General features: G+C 41.9%; 1 protein-coding gene across 6 annotated transcripts in view; it reads right to left on the bottom strand.

Moving 5' to 3' along the window:
- The window catches only part of CFAP184 (cilia and flagella associated protein 184), a 202,794-nt gene that overhangs the window by 83,086 nt on the left and 100,342 nt on the right, over positions 1 to 19,366 (bottom strand). For 3 of the 6 annotated variants that reach the window (XM_085886470.1, XM_085886476.1, XM_085886485.1), the window contains one exon: positions 12,172 to 12,295. The exons of the other annotated variants lie outside the window; for them this stretch is intronic. The gene's annotated coding sequence lies outside the window, so the exon portion shown is untranslated. The remainder of the gene's footprint in view (positions 1 to 12,171; positions 12,296 to 19,366) is intronic. 6 annotated transcript variants of the gene reach the window in all.

Below are 19,366 nucleotides of genomic sequence, written 5' to 3'. Positions count from 1 at the left end.
CCCCAATAGCAGCATCATCATCAGCTCAGAGTTGTCTTGTATTTTTTTTTTCCGGCAGAGTACAGTGATAATACTACGTAATATGTTCAACTTCACCCATCTCGCTGTTTTTAAATAAATTTAAAATGTAAAAGTAATGTGTTTTTGTTGAATTTACACTGCATTTATTGGATTTTCAATGTTAATATGCTTTATAAATACTTTACATGTTTATTCCAATTGTGATGTGCTTATATCTGGCTGCTGGCAATCTTCCTCGATATTTCCTGAAAGCACAGGAACTGATCCCAACTTTTCCCATTGGTCCTTGGTTTCCAATATCGTGGTTTGAACGATCACTGCATTATCCGGGAGGAACCTAACCTCTGCTGATGGTTTATTGTATATATATATATATATATATATATATATATATATATATATATATATATATATATATATAAAATATATATATATATATATATAAAAAAAAAATATATATATATATATATAAAAAAAAAAAAAATATATATATATATATATATTTATATATATATATATATATATATATATATATATATATATATATATATATATATATATATATATATATATTGTTGTGGTTTCCACCCGTTCGGTATGCGGATGACCGCCTCAGCCCAATTGCGGCCGCACGTGCCCACCGAACGAGCAATCCAGTCGTAGCTTTCCGAATCAACGCCGAAATCCAGCGATGGTGTACTTTAATCACACTGAAAATCAGCCAACTATTCTGTCCGCGCGCGACAGGGTCCGAATTGTCGATTTACCTAATTATACGTGCAGACAGAATGCCGGGGATTTACACCTCAAAACGAGGGGGATTTACACCTCGAAATTTACATCTGCTTGGAAACGAGCCGCTAAGCAGCTTGCTCCATTCGCGATTTGCCGAGAAGGTGTATATCGCCAAGCCCCGCCGGATCCGATTATTTTATCGGCTATTAAGAACCAACTATATTCCGAACTTAATTGTGGCAGTTCAATTGAGGGAAGAGGACGCAACGAGCAGGTGAACATTTACACAAGGACATTTATTTACAAAGCACATATGCAGGCATGGACGTATGCAATCAGGCAAGGCAAACACGCATGCAATTATGCAATCAACAAAAGCACGACAAGAGAACTACAACCGTGCTAATATTATCGATACACATACACTTCACAGCTTACTACTTGATAGACATGGCACCACTGACACACGTACGTACGTACACACACACACACACACACACACACACACACACACACACACACACACCCAAGAAATGGTGGCTGATGCCATTACTAAGGATTCCAACTCAGAGGACAGATGAGCTGAGACCCAGAACCTATCTCGAACCTCTCTACCTCATGTGGTCTTCAAGCTGTTTCGACCCAGGCTCCAGCGAGAGCGAGCTGGATCCAATCACCATGAGCCGTGGTCCTTCCCGAGCTCCAGCGAATCCTCTCTGCTTCCGAACATGTGCTGGTGAGACGAGGTGCTGATCCTTCGCGTCGATGCGTCGCTATCTCGAAGAACCACCTCCAAGATGAGGCCAAGGAGTCGCACTAAGCCGGGAACCGAGCCGGAGAACAAGAGCTCCATGAGCCAAGAAGAGCCAGCCGAACCAAGCCACGAAGCAGAGCAACAGGCTCAAACCAGCTCGAGCACCCTTGAACCAGGCCGACACTCCTCGACCACCAGGCCAAAGAAGAACCACTACAACCCAAACCAACTCCTCCGATGAACAACTCTCCAACAAGAACCAAGAACCAATTCGAGCCAAGCAGAGCAAGAAGCATACTGAACAACCAGCCCGAACACGAACCAACTAGAGGATCTCTTCCTTATCCTCTTCGGCCCTTCCCCCGCTCCCGGTGTGACTCATGACTCATGCCCTCGTGCTCCATCCCCCGCTCAACCACGGGTGGGAGGGAGTTGTTTACGGAATCACGGGACGGGAGGGCTCTTCTTCCTCTTTGCAGAAGAGGGGGAGGGGCGTCTTTCTTTGTGTTGAGATCGCTCCCTAACTATTAAATTAAAATCACAGCGCACTTAATCGATTTCTGCCCATTAAACAATGGAAGGTGAACTATCTAGGGAACAAGCACTTATCGACATTGCTGACGAAGGGAACCTGAATGTTGTGTGCGATCAAATCCCCAAAGATCAAATCCCCAAATTCGTAACAATATGTAAATATATGTATATATATATATATATATATATATATATATATATATATATATATATATATATATATATATATATATATATATATATATATATATATATATATATACATTATACATAATATATATATATGTATATATATATATATATATATATATATATATATATATATATATATATATATATATATATATATATATATATATATATATATATATATATATATATATATATGTGTTGTGTTGTTGAATGTTTCAGCTCGTCCTCGTCCTTTCCTTCATTGGTTTAGCACGGTGCGTGTTGGGTGATTAAAAGGCCGTTGCTGCTGTAGTTGTGCATTTGGACCGACGGGACCTTGGTAACCATCCGCTCAGGTTACGCACGGGTCGAGCACGGAAACGGCTCATCCCGTTCGAGCTCCGTCGAGGGTGTGGATTCCTCGGTAGCTCGCCACGTGGGTCTCTCGGTATTTTGAAGTTTGGCAAATAACTCTGTACCATGTGGTTGAATTATTGACGATTCACGGTCCTGTAAGAAATCCGTACCTTCGGAGTTATCTGAGGGTAATGATCTGAATTCCGGGTGTTCGGTGGAGTCGACTCTGCTGCTCCAACTAGCGGTCGTGCTCATCGCCGATACCCGGCCCACAACAGTATTATGTTTCATGAGTAAGAATATATAGTTTTAATGTGGACAGATATGTGTTGTGAATATGAGTTAAAATAAGTTTTTGTTCTTTCCTTTCTGCACAACCTCAACTCTCATCATTTCTCGCACCATATGTACATGGTGCTGACAACGAATTCCCACGTCCTTCTCTTCAGTGGAGAATTTGTTGAAATGCTGCCATAACCCCTGCCTTATCTGCATCCTGATCGAACAGAATCAATCCAATACCCTTGACAGGTGGGCAACGAGTTCTCTCTCCCCACACCCTCCAGGATAGAATATTCACAAAAAAGTTGCAGCAGTACTATTTCAATATGGCCCAGAGAGCCAGGCAGGCCCTTGGGAATGTTCATGCACTCTCTTGACGCCCTTGGGTGAAACAAAATTGTTAATTAAATTGGCAGTTCCATCCCATAAGATCCTCGGCTGTGCAGCCTGGGTGACATGGCCGACCTTGCCACTAACTGTGGGTGATGAATTTAGCATGTGGGAATGGAGCATGGCCCAGAGAGAAGATTCTATACTGGGACCGGAGTGCAGGTGGGTGAGGGAAGGTAAGCGACCTAGTGGGGAGGAAAGCTCTCTTCTCAGATCACAGGCTAAGGCACACTGGGCCCAGTGAAAAGCCCTGGAATTCCATTCATCAGGGCCATACTCTGTGCAGAACGTTGGTGCTGCTTAAGCAGTTTCCTGGGCTATTGGACACAATCCTGGATGGGTTTCCACTCCAACACAGGACACCAGCAAGCTGGCACTCATTTTGCCGACCTCGGAAGGATGACAGGCAGAGCCAATCCTACCTGGCATTAATTCAACAGCCGAGTGGGATTTGAACTCAGGACTCGAGGATCCCAAGCCCACCACCCTCACCATTAAGCCAACACCAGGCATAAAGCTCTGGAATTGAAAGACAACATCTTGTGTCGCAAATGGGTCGTTATTCCCTCTGAGAAAACTTGTTGTCTGGTGATTGTCTCAAACTAATTCAAAACCATAATTTTGCAAAGTGTGTATGGGACCCACCCCGATGGATGTTTGGGCAGGACAAAGACATTGCGGGTCCGCTGGAGGTTTTATTGGGAAAATATATGGAGTGTGATGTACAGTACTGGTGTTGAGCATGCGATGCCTGTATTGCTAAAAAGGGATTAGGCACGGAGGATGAGAACCCCATTACAATTACATCAGGTGGGGGCCCCCTTGAATGGGTTGCTATGGCCATCGTAGGACCACTATCTCATACCCACAGGGGCAATAAGTACATCCTCATGGTTATGGACTATTTCACCAAATGGCCAGAAGCCTTTTCACGACCCAACCAATAAGTGGAGGTCGTGGCACAGGCCTTCGTATAAGGATTTGTATGTTAGCATGGGATTCCAGAATAGCTGCACACCGAACAGGGTGAAAATGTTGAAAGCCTATTGTTAAAAGAGGTGTGCAGACAGGTCAATTTGAAAGACATGCACAATGCCCTGAAGATAGCAATCTGCCAGGATGGTGGAAAGGTTATATTACAACAGCTGGCCTTGTTCACCACCACCCATCAGGATGACTGGGACATAAATCTCCCATACTTGTTGATGGCCGACAGAACCTTTCAGCATGGCACCACCGCATGTCGTCCGGTGTTGCTCATGTATGGTCGAGAGTTACGCCTATTGTGTGGTCCAGTGCCAGAATATCCTAATGGACCACTGGTGGAGGGTTATGCACATCAGTTGGAGGAAGACATGGAGTGGGTCCATGCTTTCCCACACTGCCAACTCCATTTGGCGGGCATGCGGATGAAACGCAGGTATGACCACCAGAGCCAGGCGAGTCAGAATGCCCCAGGGGCAAAAATCTGGTTCTTCAATCCTCAGAGGAAAAGGGGTGATGCCCGAAGTTCACCTTGCCTTGGCAGGGCCTAGGGGTCATCGTGCCGCAAATCTGCAACATGGTCTATAAGATCAGAATGAGGCCACGGGTCCTCCCTCGGATCGGCCTTGTGGACCGATTGAGGACTTACCGGGGCAAGGAAGCACCACCGTGGGTCGCTTGGGCTATGGAATGGTGGGTGAAATTGATTACTTCGAACCACCGTAGGGTGAGAGTGAATTTAAATAATAAAGCTAAAGTTGATTGCAGTGAGATGTTAGGTTAGTTTGAAAGCTGCTCCTTCACACCATGCATTTTTGAACTTTCACCCCTTGCTTGCTGGAATCAACCCATATGAGTAAGCCAGGTACCTGCAAAAGGATGTTCACCCATGGCTAAAGTTCTATGCAGGTCCTGACTCCCTCCTGAGAACTAGAGTGACCCATGAAAGATAGATTAGTTAGAGGGATTAGCAGGATAGGATTTGGGGACAAAGGGAGCAAGGATAGAACAGTTAAAGGGGCAAGGAAAATGTAGTTTTGAGGAAAGGAAGGGGGCATGGATAGTTAGTTAGATGGATCAGTGGGGCAGCAAGGTTAGAGCCGAATCTGGCCGCCTGATCTGTTGCCACTACGTACGTTCCTTCCTCCAAATACAATTGCAGAATGAGGCCGGTCAGCGACGTCTGCCAGCCCAGTTTTGCCTTGCCTTGTCTGTCTGTTTTCCTTGCCAAGTTTGCCATGCTTACCATGTCTGCCATGCCATCTTACCTGCATGCCATGTTGCTATGCCACTCAGCTGAGTTGTTGCCAGGTAATTTGAGGACCAAGAACGTTTGTTTCAGGCTGTTGGGCCACCTGCTCGTTAAAGGCCATTGTGGGCGGAGAAGACCTTTGTTCAATGTGGGCCACATTGGCCAAGAAGACTCTCATTTTGAGCGGCCACATAGTCTCACCAACATATTGCAGCCACTGGGTCTTTTTGTTCAAAAGTGGGCCACATGGGCCACCAAGACTCACCGTGTGTTAAGCGGCCATGTGGACCCAGTGAGTAAGATGAGCCCTTCAGGCTGAAGAGTTTAAAAAAGGCTGATGGGGAAGGGTCGATGCCTGGCAGTAAGGGGCCAATATAAAAACTATGGATTCCAAAAGAACACTGAAGCATGCCCACCTGGTAAGGTCACCCTTTTCCCCATATGTACAGAATCTGCATGTAAAGTACAAGTGTTGTTTAAGATAGGATGGATAGTCATAGTTATACAATGCAATAGTTTTTTTTTCTTCTATAGCACATAAAATGTGATTGTACAATAAAAGAGAGACAGAGTGAGGGGAGTTGTCTGTATATTTTAAGTGGGACCGAGAGCTGGAATGGAGAGGAATAGTGGAGGTTGGAAACAGGCACAGGGGAGGCTGAATGGAGAGGTGGGGTAGTGTGATGGTTGTGAGCCCCAGGAAGGACAAAGCACATGCACACAGGTTTTAAAGAGGATTATGCCATTGTATTCTGTTTAGTGATGAAGAATACATCATTTTCATGTGGATATGCATTGAGAATGTGAGTTAAAATCAGTATGTTCTTTCCTTTGTGCACACCCTCAATAGTCAACACGAACCAATTCTCCCAACACTTGCACATGGTGCAGACAACAAATTCCCGCATGCTTCTCTTTTGTGGAGAATTCGTTGAAATGTTCCCAAAACCCCTGCCTTATCTGCCTCCCATTGGAGCGGAAGCAATCCATCACCGTTGACAGGTGGACAGTGAGTTATTGCCCCTCCCCTCCCCCCAGATAGAACTTTAGCAAATCTCCCCCCTCTGATTAATGAAATTGCGTTACCAGGCAGAAAGCAAAGATCCAGACAATCATCACCAAAGTGGGGTGGGGGGAGGGGGGACCTTGATCGCCCCACCAGCCCAAACCAGTGGGGGGCCTGGAAGCTGTGTGATGAAGGGGGAGGGGGTGTACAGGGTGAAACAGCTGATTTCACAAAAGTTCAGGGGACATCTTACAGATAACAGTCAAACCGGTTTGGGGGAGATTGGAGACGCGGATGGGTGAAACAAGAGTGAGATAACCGTTCAGTTCCTTGAAGCAAGACAGGAGATCCATACAGATATTTCGATGAGATGGGTTTGACAAATTAGACAGATTGAGATTGAAGCAGGATTACAGATTACCGATTACAGATTTGCTCCTTCGCTTGCTTTCTTTCCCGCCTTTTTCTCAACTTTCCATTCAACCTTCCTTTCGGCCCAAGAACATCGAGCGCCCCCACACGGCCGGGGCACCAACGGAGCAGAAGGAGGAATGAGAGAGAGAGAGAGAGAGAGAGAGAGAGAGAGAGAGAGAGAGAGAGAGAGAGAGAGAGAGAGAGAGAGAGAGAGAGAGAGAGAGAGAGAGAGAGAGAGAGAGAGAGAGAGAGAGAGAGAGAGAGAGAGAGAGAGAGAGAGAGAGAGAGAGAGAGAGAGAGAGAGAGAGAGAGAGAGAGAGAGAGAGAGAGAGAGAGAGAGAGAGAGAGAGAGAGAGAGAGAGAGAGAGAGAGAGAGAGAGAGAGAGAGAGAGAGAGAGAGAGAGAGAGAGAGAGAGAGAGAGAGAGAGAGAGAGAGAGAGAGAGAGAGAGAGAGAGAGAGAGAGAGAGAGAGAGAGAGAGAGAGAGAGAGAGAGAGAGAGAATGTGGGAGGCGAACCCGAACTGCCGAGCATTGGGGCAACCACAATCACAGCTGGGGGTGCGTCGGCACTAATAGAAGGCCCCTCAATACTTATTTCTCACCACTATTTTGTCACCGCTCTTCCCGCACTTTCTCTCACTTCTTCTAGTGTCTGGATCCATTTTGCATAGAAGTGTTAAGTAATTGCTGTAAGTCACTGAGGGTGGGTATATCACGTCGGGGATAAGTGGGAATATATATGTATTGTATATTTGTGAATATTGCTTGTTTTTCCTTTCCTGATTTCTCCCACCAATTTCCTGCTTGTGTACAAAATTGATGAAAGAGTTGATATCGTGTCTTGACTTATCCTGTTCGGGTTTGATTGATAGCGCTCCCAGGGCAATTGGCCCGAGTGATTAATTGATCTGATAGATGGTAGAGTGCAGCGCGTAGCAGATTAGACAGGTTAAACGATTCACTCGGCCAATTAGTGTTCATTGCGCAGTCGACGGCACAGTTTCCCATCTGCTTCATCACAGTGACGGTAAACTGACCCTGTGCGCAAAGATCCGGCCAGAGGTGGGTGTTGTAAGATGGCGTCCATGGTCTTTTGATAGACAAGCTGGCCTTTTGGAATAATCCGGGCCACATCCCTATGTCGTATTTATATGAATAGCAACACCCAAGCACGTCTCTCACCCGTAATTGGAGATAATACCAATCAGCTCTCACCTTATCAATTACTCCAGATGGCTTTGATTACAAATAAATTGACTCCTCCCATGCTTTTCCAGCCGAAAGAAGCTGCACAAAGCAACCATGGAAAGTTACACTTGGAAAGTAAACCTGACCCGAGTTCCTCTACAGCTGCAAAAAAATTCACAAGTCGTACATACATGAGAACCCCCTCTTCTTCTTTTTTCGGCTGCTCCCATTCGTGGTCGCTACAGCGGATCATCCGTATGATCCGCATAGAGATTTGGCACATGTTTTACGCCGGATGCCCTTCCTGACGCAACCCTGGTCGCCTCTTACGACACAGGGATATGGCACACCTATTTTAACCGGGGTATACACCGGCCCAGTATACTGGTACTCATTTCGCCGACCTCGGAAGGATGACAGGCTGAGTCAACCCCCTGGTGTATTAATTCAGTGGCCCAACGGGGCTTGAACTCAGGACCTTTTGGATCCCAAGCCGCTGCCCTAACCACTGCTCCAACACCAGGCTCATACATGAGAACCCCATCATCACTTATTTGCAAGTCATCAGCGACAACGTAGACAGATTTGTGCACTACTGAAGTTCCCAAGCATGTTCCACAAGGAATGTCAATAGCAGTCAACATACCCAGTGTCTTCAGAAAGTATTCATACCCCTTGACTTTTTCACATTGTTATTTTACAGCCTGATTTTAAAATTGATTGAATTGAGTTTTTTTGTCACTGATCTACACACAATACCCCATAATGACAAAGAGAAAACATGTTTTTAGAAACTTTTACAAATTAATTAAAAATGAAAAGCTGAAATGTCTTGTGGCAATATGTATTCAACCTTGTGAATACCTATTGCGGGCCTTGCGGCGTGAGTTTTGCTGGGAGAACAGCAAAGACACCTTCAGCAGTGTCTCATTACCTAATTGTTGGAACTCAGGTTCAATAATACATGGAACTCAGGTTCAAATCGAATATTCCATATCGGTTTGTCCATTGTCTATTCATGTCCTTATAATTAACGTAAGACTACATTGATGCCTCGCAATGCATTTTGTCCTCCTTACGATTTATGTCAAGCTCTGCTATTGGCCTGAGAACAATGTAGAAAGATAACTGGTGTTGGAATTTGGAAATGAGCAAAGTACAAAGACAAAGACCGAGTCCCATTAGAACCACAAATTCCCCCTCCAACTATGGTGCTTCCATGATGCACCACGCTCTGTTGTCGCTACTCCAGACGGAAGTTTTTGCAGTTTAAAATTTGGTTAGTACAGTGCCTTCAGAAAGTATTCACACCCCTTGACTTTTGTCACATTTTGTCATGTCACATTAGGCTGAGCCACTGAAGAACTTTCATGTTCTTGCTCTGAAGCCATTCCAGTGTTGCTTTGGCTGTATGCTTGGGGTCATTGTCCTGTTGAAATGTAAATCGTCACCACAGTCTGAGGTCTTTTGCACTCTGCAGCAGGTTCTCCAAAAGGAAATGCCTGTATGTGGCTCCATTCATTGCTCCCTCTGTTCCTACAAGTCTCTCAGTCCCTGCCACTGACAAAACATCCCCATAGCATGATGCTGTCACCACCATGCTTCACGATCGGGATGGTGTTAGATGTGTGATGAGCTGTGCTCAATTTCCACCAGACATAGCGCTTTCCATTCAGGCCAAAGAGTTCAAGTTTCATCTCATCAGACCACATAATCTTTTCGTCATGTTCTCAGAGTCTTTCACATTCCCTTTTGAAAATTCCAGGCAGACGGTCATGTGCCTTTTCTCAGGAGTGTCTTCCTTCTGGCCACTGTCCCATAAAGCCTCGATTTGGGAAGTACTGCAGAGACTACTGTGATTCCGGCAGGTTCTCCCATCTCAGCAAAGGAACTCTGTAGTTCTATCGGAATGGTCATTGGGTTGTTGGTCACTTCCCTGCCCAAGGTCCTTCTTTCCCAGTTGCTCAGTTTGGTTGGACAGCCAGCTCGAGGAAGAGTCTGGGTAGTTTCATATTCTTTCCATTTCCTAATGATGGAGCTCACTGTGCTTTTGCAAACCTTCAACACTCAAGAAAGTGTTTTATACTCTTCCCTCGATCTATGCCCCCTCACAATTCTATCTCAGAGTTCTATGGGCAGTTCCTTGGACTTCATGGTGGAGTTTCTGCTCTTCTGCTCTGACATGCACTTTCAACTGTGGGACCGTATAATAGAAAGGTGTGTTTCTTTCTAAATCATGTCCTATGATTGAATTGGCCACAGATGGACTCCAATCAAGTTGTGGAGACATCTCAAGGATGATCAGAGGAAATTAGATGCACCTGAACTCAATTTGGAATGTCGTAGCAAAGATTTTGAATACGAATTGACACAAGACGTTTCAGCTTTTCATTTTTTATTGATTTGTAAAAATTTATAAAAAGCTGTTTTCACTTTGTCATTATGGGGTATTTTGTGTAGATCGGTGACAATTTTTTTTTAATCGAATCCATTTTAAATTCAGGCTGGAGCAACAAAATGTGACAAGAGTCAAGGGGTGTAAATACTTTCTGAGGGCACTGTCATTGAACCCAGAACCGAATAACAACTTTCTGAGCTCCAAACTGTTTGATGTTTCTGCGAATATAGATGTTGTTAATAATATGTTGTTGATGAACAGACAGACCTCATAGTTCATACATAGCTTGGTGGAATAGTAACCCTCTTCTTGCTAAACTCCCAAAACCCAGGCTCACCCCTCACTTCCACTCATTTGTTCCTCTTTGCTGTTGCCTGTGGAACCAACTTCCCCAGCGTCAGATTCTTCCCTCCAGGGCTTCAACACAGCTGTTCACCACTACCACATATCACCCCCATCCATACTCATATCTTCTACATCAAATGACCCCATTCCTAAGCACTTCCTTTTTCCAGGTTATTGTGATTTTTTTCCCCCGATTCATCAACTCTTTTCAATTGTTCGTTGTTGGATGGTTTCTTCCTTTTCTGTTTCATTCCTGCTTTCCCCCTTTCTGTTCTTGCTGTGATTGATTCAGCTCATGTGGAGCTTGTTCACTCCCCTGTGTCCTCCCCCCTCCCCCTAGTCTTGATCTCACTTTCACTTCTAATCTACTCTTGGTGTTTCCCCTTTCCGCTTTGTTCCCTTATAGTCTGCTCTTGCTCATTCAAGAGCTTCGTTTATGTATAAAGAAATAATACTTTCTTATATTCAATTAACAATTAACTAACAATTATATTCATTTATGCTCACATGACATCACGTGAAGATGAATAGGTGACCTGCACATTAGCGTCATTGCTCGTGCTTTACTCAATGTTCTCCTGTGGTTTCACAAAGGACACGTTTCACTGAATGAACCTTTAACGATAACCCTGTGATTGATCAACCAACGTGCTTTTCATGGATTTACAGGAAGCTTGTGGCCATGATAAGAGAGTGTCGAACACCCCACTAATCAATGCAAAAACTTTAGTGGACTCAAGTTCTATTTTAATCTCATTCAGTGTGTCACCTACCACCTACTTTCTGAAAGAAACGTATTTCCAAATCACTCAAAATTAATACTTTTATGGTGAAGTATGTCATTCACTCATGGGATACATATACAAGATACATATATATATATATATATATATATATATGTATATATATATATATATATATATATATATATATATATATATATATATATATATATATATATATATATATATATATATATATAGATGTAAGTATATAGTGTGGAGTGTCGAATGAGACAGCAGGTCGAAGTGCTGTATCTCCATATCAAGATAACAGGTTAAAAAACAACAGAGGAAGAGATTCACCAGATTTATTGTTATATTACAAATGACACTGTGGTTGGTTGGTGTAAGTGCTGACATAAATTGATAAAAGCACTTGCAGTTCAGTGATGACTAATGCTTACAATGTCAAATGAGTGCCGAGAGACATGCTGAGCTGCATCTTTGAAACACACATTTGTTAAGGAAGAATGCAAGGCTTCAATCAAAGTGGTGCTTTACAGGAAAGCAGTGTGAAGGCAACCACTGCAGCTGGCTCCATGTGTGTCAGAAACTTACAGGAAGTCGATAGCATCGTGGCTGGATGGCCGGCCTGCCTTAGCTGTTGGAAAGCTGGGGCGATGTTTACAGGAACTGATTTTGCCTGCAGGCCCAGGAAGCCCAGCCGCAGCCAGCCTGGCACCTAGTGTCCAAAAGCACACAAAGACTGGTGGCTCATTGAAGGGAAAGAAAGGGGCAGGGGTAGTGAGGCACTATATAAGCACAGGTGGAAAGTTGGCAATGTGCTGGGATATTGTGATTGGCTAATTGTCAGATTGGATAATCAATACATACACCAGCAAATGCTTTTAGTGCAACTTGCCAAATAATGACGTTACTTCTACAGACCGACATAAATATGTTTAACTCACTGAACCACATGGCATTGCCCAGGGAAATTCAATGAAATATGTATTTAAATATTTCTTGCATGACAACTTGGGGAATGTTGGCCTTATGGTTTCGTATGAATTACCATTCTTGGGTGTTGCAAAATGCACTTGAACTGCTTTCCCTTCTTTTAAACTTCTTTTATTAATTTTATTTTTTTAATACAACAAATCACGATAACCTCAACATACGATCTTCACAAAACATATTACTCAATCGCTCCAAGGAAAATGCTCACTCGAGGTCTGAACAAGGTGGTGTTATAATAAACCTGCGTAAAGCAATAGTTTTCATAACAGTCACACATATAAACACCATAGTAATTAAATTTGTGATGTTGACAACAAATAACTACAACCTCAACATACAATCTTCACAATGCATGTTACTCGATCGCTTCCAGGAAAATAAAAATGCAGGCAGTGCATAAGCAATGTAATCTCTTGAGGTCTGAACACAAAAGTGTTATAATAAACCTGGGTAAAGCAATCTTTTTAAGAACAGGCACACGTGTAAACACACTAATAATTCAATTTGTGTTGACAACAAATCACAATATACAACCTAAACTTCACAAAACACATTATTTGATAACTCCCAAGAAAAAAAATGCAGGCAGTAGATAAGCACAAGACCTGAATGAGGCCTGAAGGCCAATTATCTGATTTTATGTTATTTTAAAAAAATTTTCTATTTTTTTTTTTAATCCAAACATCACCCTCGAGCTTCCTCTGGATGAAAGAGTAGGCCATTCAAAGTTTGGTTAAACTGGTTCCTGCAGGGTCCAAATGCATAACAAACAAACAAACAAATAAGAAGATGTCATGCAGAGCACGATACTTGAAAAATCCAGAAAACAAATTTGACCTCAAAAATAATTGGGGGTTGAGTTCAATGACCAAATATGCAACTCCTCTTCAAATTTCAAGTCAATCGGGTGAAAATTGAGGATTTTAGAAATACCACCTAAGTTGTTGACCTTTGGCCTACATTGACCCTTTTAGTCAATGTTGACCTCAAAAATAATTGGCCGGTTGAATTCAGTGGCCTGAAATATAAATTTTATTAAAATTTCCAGTTAATCAGTTGAAAATTGAGGATTTTAGAAATTTGAAGAATTTGTTCACCTTTGGCCTATGTTGACGTTTTGACCTCAATAACAATATGCTTCTTTCTTATGCCGAACTCTACCATGTGGTGAAGGTTCGTGAAGATCGGTTTAAAATTGTGACCTGTAGGTGATAAACAGACAGACAAACAGACAAACAGACAGAATAACAAAATCGACTGAACAATATAAATGAAAAATCTTCGATTTTGCAAGTGACAAACTTTCTTCTTTATATACTTTCTTCGATATTATATTATATTATAATCACACAAGTTTATGATGTGGGAATGCACATTTATGTGTAACTGTAAGGGTTGATCAATATGTTTACAGCTGAATATAGAAAAGTAAACAAGGGTGATTGTTCAATTCCACTCGAAAACGACATTGAAGAAATATTATAATGTTGTTAATGTTGATTTTTTTTGGTATCAGACCAAAAACTTACTGATCATGAATGTCAATTGTACTATATGCCTGGTGTTGGGTGAATGGTTAGAGTGGTGGGCTTTGAATCCTTGGATCCCAAGTTCAAATCCCACTTGGCTGTTGAATTAATACCAGATGGGGTTGACTCTGCCTGTCATCCTTCTGAGGTAAGAAAAATAAGTGCCAGCTTGCTGGTATCCTGTGTTGGAATGGCGACTCATCCAGGATTGTGTCCAATAGCCAAGGAGGCTGCTTAGGCAGCACCAACGCTGTGCACAGAGTTTGGTCCCAATGGATGGAATTGTCCTGTGCCACGATTTCTGGAAACTTAAATAATGGGGTCACTATTTTATTAAACCTCCCCCTTTTGCATAGGGGAAGGCTTATTGCTGCTGTGGACAATTAAAAGGCCAAATTTGTATTGGTGCCACAGAATTTCTTAGACCCAGAGAAGTATTAAACCACAATTTATAACAACCACCCCCCCCATCTTCCTGCACACCCAACACTCCTAAATTCCGAGCTGTATAAATTTCCGAGCCGCCTCGGACTTTCGGAATGAAATTTTGCATCAATAATGGAAATAGAAAGTTTGCATGGTTGACATGATTTTAAGGTCATGACCTATAATAAGACATTTAAAATTTTTTCACTGCAACTCAACTAAAGTTTGTCTGATCAGAACAAAATTGTCCTCCCAAAATAGCCTTAGGCAAGATGCATTTACACATTATCTACATAATACTTCTCCAGGTTAAGGGTCAAGGTCTTACACCCCAAAGATTATTAAACCACCATTTAGGTCTTTCTCCATTTTCTCCTGCCAATGACCAAGGACTTTCAGAATGAAATTTTGCCTTAATCATGGGAATACAGAGTATGCAGTGTTGAAACAATGTTTTTTTGTCCTTGACCTAATTTTAAGGTCATTGCCCTATTACAGTCATTTTCACATTTTTCACCAAAACTGAACAAAAGCTGTCCAAGCAGGATGAAATTGCCTTCTCAAGATAGCCAGGAGCAAGTCGCATTTATGCTTAATTTTTATCATACCCCTTGATCAAGGTCTTCTATCTCTAGGAGTATTAAACTACCATTTAGGATTTTCTCTCTTTTTTCTGCCAATGTCCAAGCTGTATCTTGATCCGGTTGGGATTTCAGGAATTAAATTTTGCATCAATAATGGAAATAAAAAGTGTGGGGGTTGACCGAATTGTTTTGACCTTGAGATAATTTGTCATGACCCAATTATAGTCATTTTAACATTTTTCACCAAAATTCCAGGAAGGATTGTCCGATTAGAACTAAATTCCCCTCCCCACATAGCCTACAGCAAGTCACATTTATGCTTCATTTACATCCTGCCCCTCCGAGTTAAAGATCAATGTCAAATGGCACTCAGAAAAAAAATGCATTTTTTGTCATCACTCAATTCTTCCAATGTGGAATCTCAAAGACCACTTGGTCTTCCAAGATGTTCTTTCATCATAATAGTGTGCCGGCACAGAAGGTGTGCACCTGTTATTTGATGTGTCCTTGGCCTACCTTTTTTCAGATTTTGACAGAATTAACAAAAACACCTTCTTGATCATATTTTGAATAATTTTTCTCGGATTATCATGATGTTGAGTTTTTTGGATAGAGTGTATATGGGGATACATTTTCATCATTTACACTCTGTCCCTAAATGTTGAAGGTAAAGGTCAAATGGTGGTCCAAAAAAAATTATGGCCATCATTGGATCGTCAGCCAAAGGTAACTCGCGGGCCATCACCAAGGGTAAGCCTCCACCGGTATGACGAGACTTTCCCTTGGGGATCACTTTGTGATCACAGTTATATAGTTGCTCTATACTTTTGCAAATTTGAAAAGAGCAAAACTACAGTTTAGGAATAATTCACTTTTTTTAGTGTGCTCCAAAAATGTCTTCCCTTACCACCTGCCATTCTGCCCTCCTATAATAAAATTCCAGGCACAAGCAGTATAGGGAAGTAAAATAACATTAATATATTGTAAACAGCCTTGTGCATACACAAGAAAAGAAAACTCAATGACTTCGCAAATGGATGATTGAACTCTTGCAAGAGAAAAATACTGCATCACCTGAGATTTTCTACCAGGTATATCATGATCAAGTGCCAAGCAACATTTAACAAGGAGAGCAAACAAAAACTAAGATCTGAAACTGATACATTCTGGTATTAATATAATGAGAGGGAAGAAAGGGTAAAATAATAAGATATGGTCCTAGATTACCTCTCTCTTCCTGGATGGCTCAGAAATGCTTCTCAATTCTCTTATTATTTGCTCACAAATCATGTCCAAGCCAAAGCATGTGCAAGATATATGTTTAATGCTCTCCGAAGATTTTTCATGGAAAATTCAAGTCAACAGGTTTTTCATCAACAAAATTGAACAGGTAAGTAAAGAACAAGAATGCAACTTGGTTGATTTTGATAAAGAGGTGTATAATAAACTTACAATACAAAAATAGATATGTGTGATCACAAAGCGATCACCAAGGGTAAGCCTCCCCCAGCACCCATGATCCAATGATGGCCATATTTTTTTCAGACCACCATATAACCTTCACCTTCAACATTTAAGAAAATGTGTCACCATTTACAATCTATTCAAAAAAACTCAACATCATGAAAATGAGAGGAACATTATTCAAGTTATGATAAAAAAGGTGTTTTTTGTAAATTAGGTCACAATCTGAAAAAAAGTAGGTCAAGGACACTTCAAATGTCAGGTGTATAACTTCAGTGCAGGTTCACTATTATGATGCAAGGACATCAAGGAAAGCCAAGTGGACTTTGAGATTCCACATTCGCAAAATTTAGCGATGACACAAAACGTGTTTTTTTAAGACTGCTATTTGACCTTGACCTTTAACTTGGAAGGGAATTATATAAAATAAGCATAAATGCTCCTTGCTCTACGTTATCTAACAAGGGCAATTTCATTCCAATCGGACAAACCTTCGTCGAGTTTTGGTGAACAATGTTAAAATGTCCATAATTAGGTCATGACCTGATAAATTAGTTCAAGGTCAAAACATTACGTCTTCCCCATGCACTTTTCCCATTATCGATGCAAAATGTCATTCAGAAAGTCCCAAACAGCTCCTAGATACAGCTCGGACATTGGCAGGAAAACAAACAAACAAGGGAGTAAAACATAAATGATGGTTTAGTTACTCCTAGGGGTGTAAGAAATATTGAGGTACCATTAAAGATTGGGGGCACTAATTGCAGAAACCAACCCAACAATAGGTGGAGGCTTAATTATAAAATGTGTGAAGCACAATGCAACACTTGGAGTTAATAAACACTCTACTTGTATATTTGAGAGAATAGAACAGCAGACATTGAGCAGAGAAAAACACCACAATCAAAAAAATGCAAAATTAATCCAAGCCACTCCCAGAAAGGAAAGAAGGAAAAGAGAAACCAGGATTGAAAATATAATAAATTTTGGTGTTTCCCCGAAGTAGCTTATGATCAGGAGATCTACATCAGGAGTGAAAGTTATAATGTACTACTACTACTTTTAACAACTCTCATTCTTCTCCCTACCTTGTGGAATCAGCTGGGGAAAGTTTTTGGCCCATGTAAAGTTTTTCACGAGCCAACTGGTCAGGCCTAACAGGACTGAAGGAAGTCGGATCAATTTGGACTTTGTTCAGGTTCTCAGTAATAACTCATCTAGTCTTCAATAAAGACCATGGGATCTTTAACATCCACAAACTAATGCTAGTAGATGGACCCCCAGCTTAATACCCATCCTAAAAGGACGGCAGAGTTTTTGATGCAATGCCATGCCTGCGGAACACCATTCCGAACAATTTATCGCTGGGTTGGGAATCAAACCTCAGTGATAAGTGACAGACGACTCGAAGGCAGGTGTGTGACCTCTGAACCATCATGCCCATAGCCCAACATTATATTTACACTTCATAATATCTGGACTGCAACTGCCCCAGTGGTTCTCACCATTTTTCCAGAACAAATGTTCACAACATGAGGGCACATTCATGTTATATTCAGCACTGCCTTACACACGACAAAAACAAATGCTCTGGTGAGTCACTTCTGGAAAGAATATGCCATCAAGTCCTTGCCCACATAAAAAAGATCGTGGTATGATCATCAAACTGTTCTATAAGCAATTCGTGAATAAAGATCGAACAAGTAAGAGGCGCAGAATGCTTATATGCACTTACAGCATATTGCAATAGACTTTGTGATGCGAATGTGAGAATATGAACCGAATGCAAACATAAATTTCCTTTGTAGGCTTGGTGAAAGGAGGTCAGTTCACAAGGCCATGGTGTGCCGAGACTCGTGTCACCGCCTACACATCGTTTTACGGTTAACGCACATGCACAACTTCTGAAGCAGGAGAACAGACGCAGGCTGTTCGATAGTAAAAATCATGGCCTTCAGTGAAAAAGTTTATATTTTTGATAAGTTCCTTTAAAGATAATGAACAATCATAGATAACAATTAAACAATTTAATTAAAGATCACAATTAAACTTCACCATGCAAAATCCTTTACAATGCAATAGTTTGTTCCCTCTGTTATATGATGATGAGTTGAACCAAACTCTGTTATAGTGTGTTTGGGGCTGCTGAAGCAGTTTCTTGGCAAGGGTTATGCTGCGTAGTTTGTCATTGCCTTCCTAGCAGTCAATCAGGTCAGGAAGTTGTGATTTGCTAATGTATCTCGCTGGTGCTGGTGTAGTATATTGGTAGTCGGTGTATTTTGGTCTTTTTTGGTCGGGTAGTCGGCGACTATCCTAACTACCCTCACTGGCTCACCAGTGGGGTGGGTGTGGGGAGGGTGATACCCTGCAGGACTAAAAACAATACCTGCTAAAGGGTGGATGAGCTCCTTTCAGGAGCCAATGGCCATCCAGTAAGGACATGGTGTCTCCAAAATAACACCCATTCGGTTAGACCGGTTTCTTAGGTAGTAGGTTGTTGACAGCAACTGCTCAGGGTAGTACTACCGTTCTGGCTTTGGAGTGTTAAAGAGGTGCCCGGAACCATCTTACACTGTCCGTATCAGGATTGCTGGTCTTACTTTTTGTTTCACTCAAACTATAATTATAACCACCAGGCGAGCTTTAATCTCCTTTTCTTGCAAACAAACATCACACACACTTTTCTTACTCACTCATTTTCAATCCTCACTTTACATTCTCTCTTTTATTTTTCTTAAATTAAGGCCTGGCCTCGATGAAGAATATTTAGTTCATGACTGGAGCCTTCAA

The sequence above is a fragment of the Eptatretus burgeri genome, chromosome 1 (assembly GCF_056783735.1).
Source record: "Eptatretus burgeri isolate ZD-2024b chromosome 1, Ebu_testis_v1, whole genome shotgun sequence".
Classification (NCBI taxonomy): Eukaryota; Metazoa; Chordata; class Myxini; order Myxiniformes; family Myxinidae; genus Eptatretus; species Eptatretus burgeri.
Note: the sequence above shows the minus strand (reverse complement) of the source record. Positions and strands in the feature narration are given on the sequence as shown.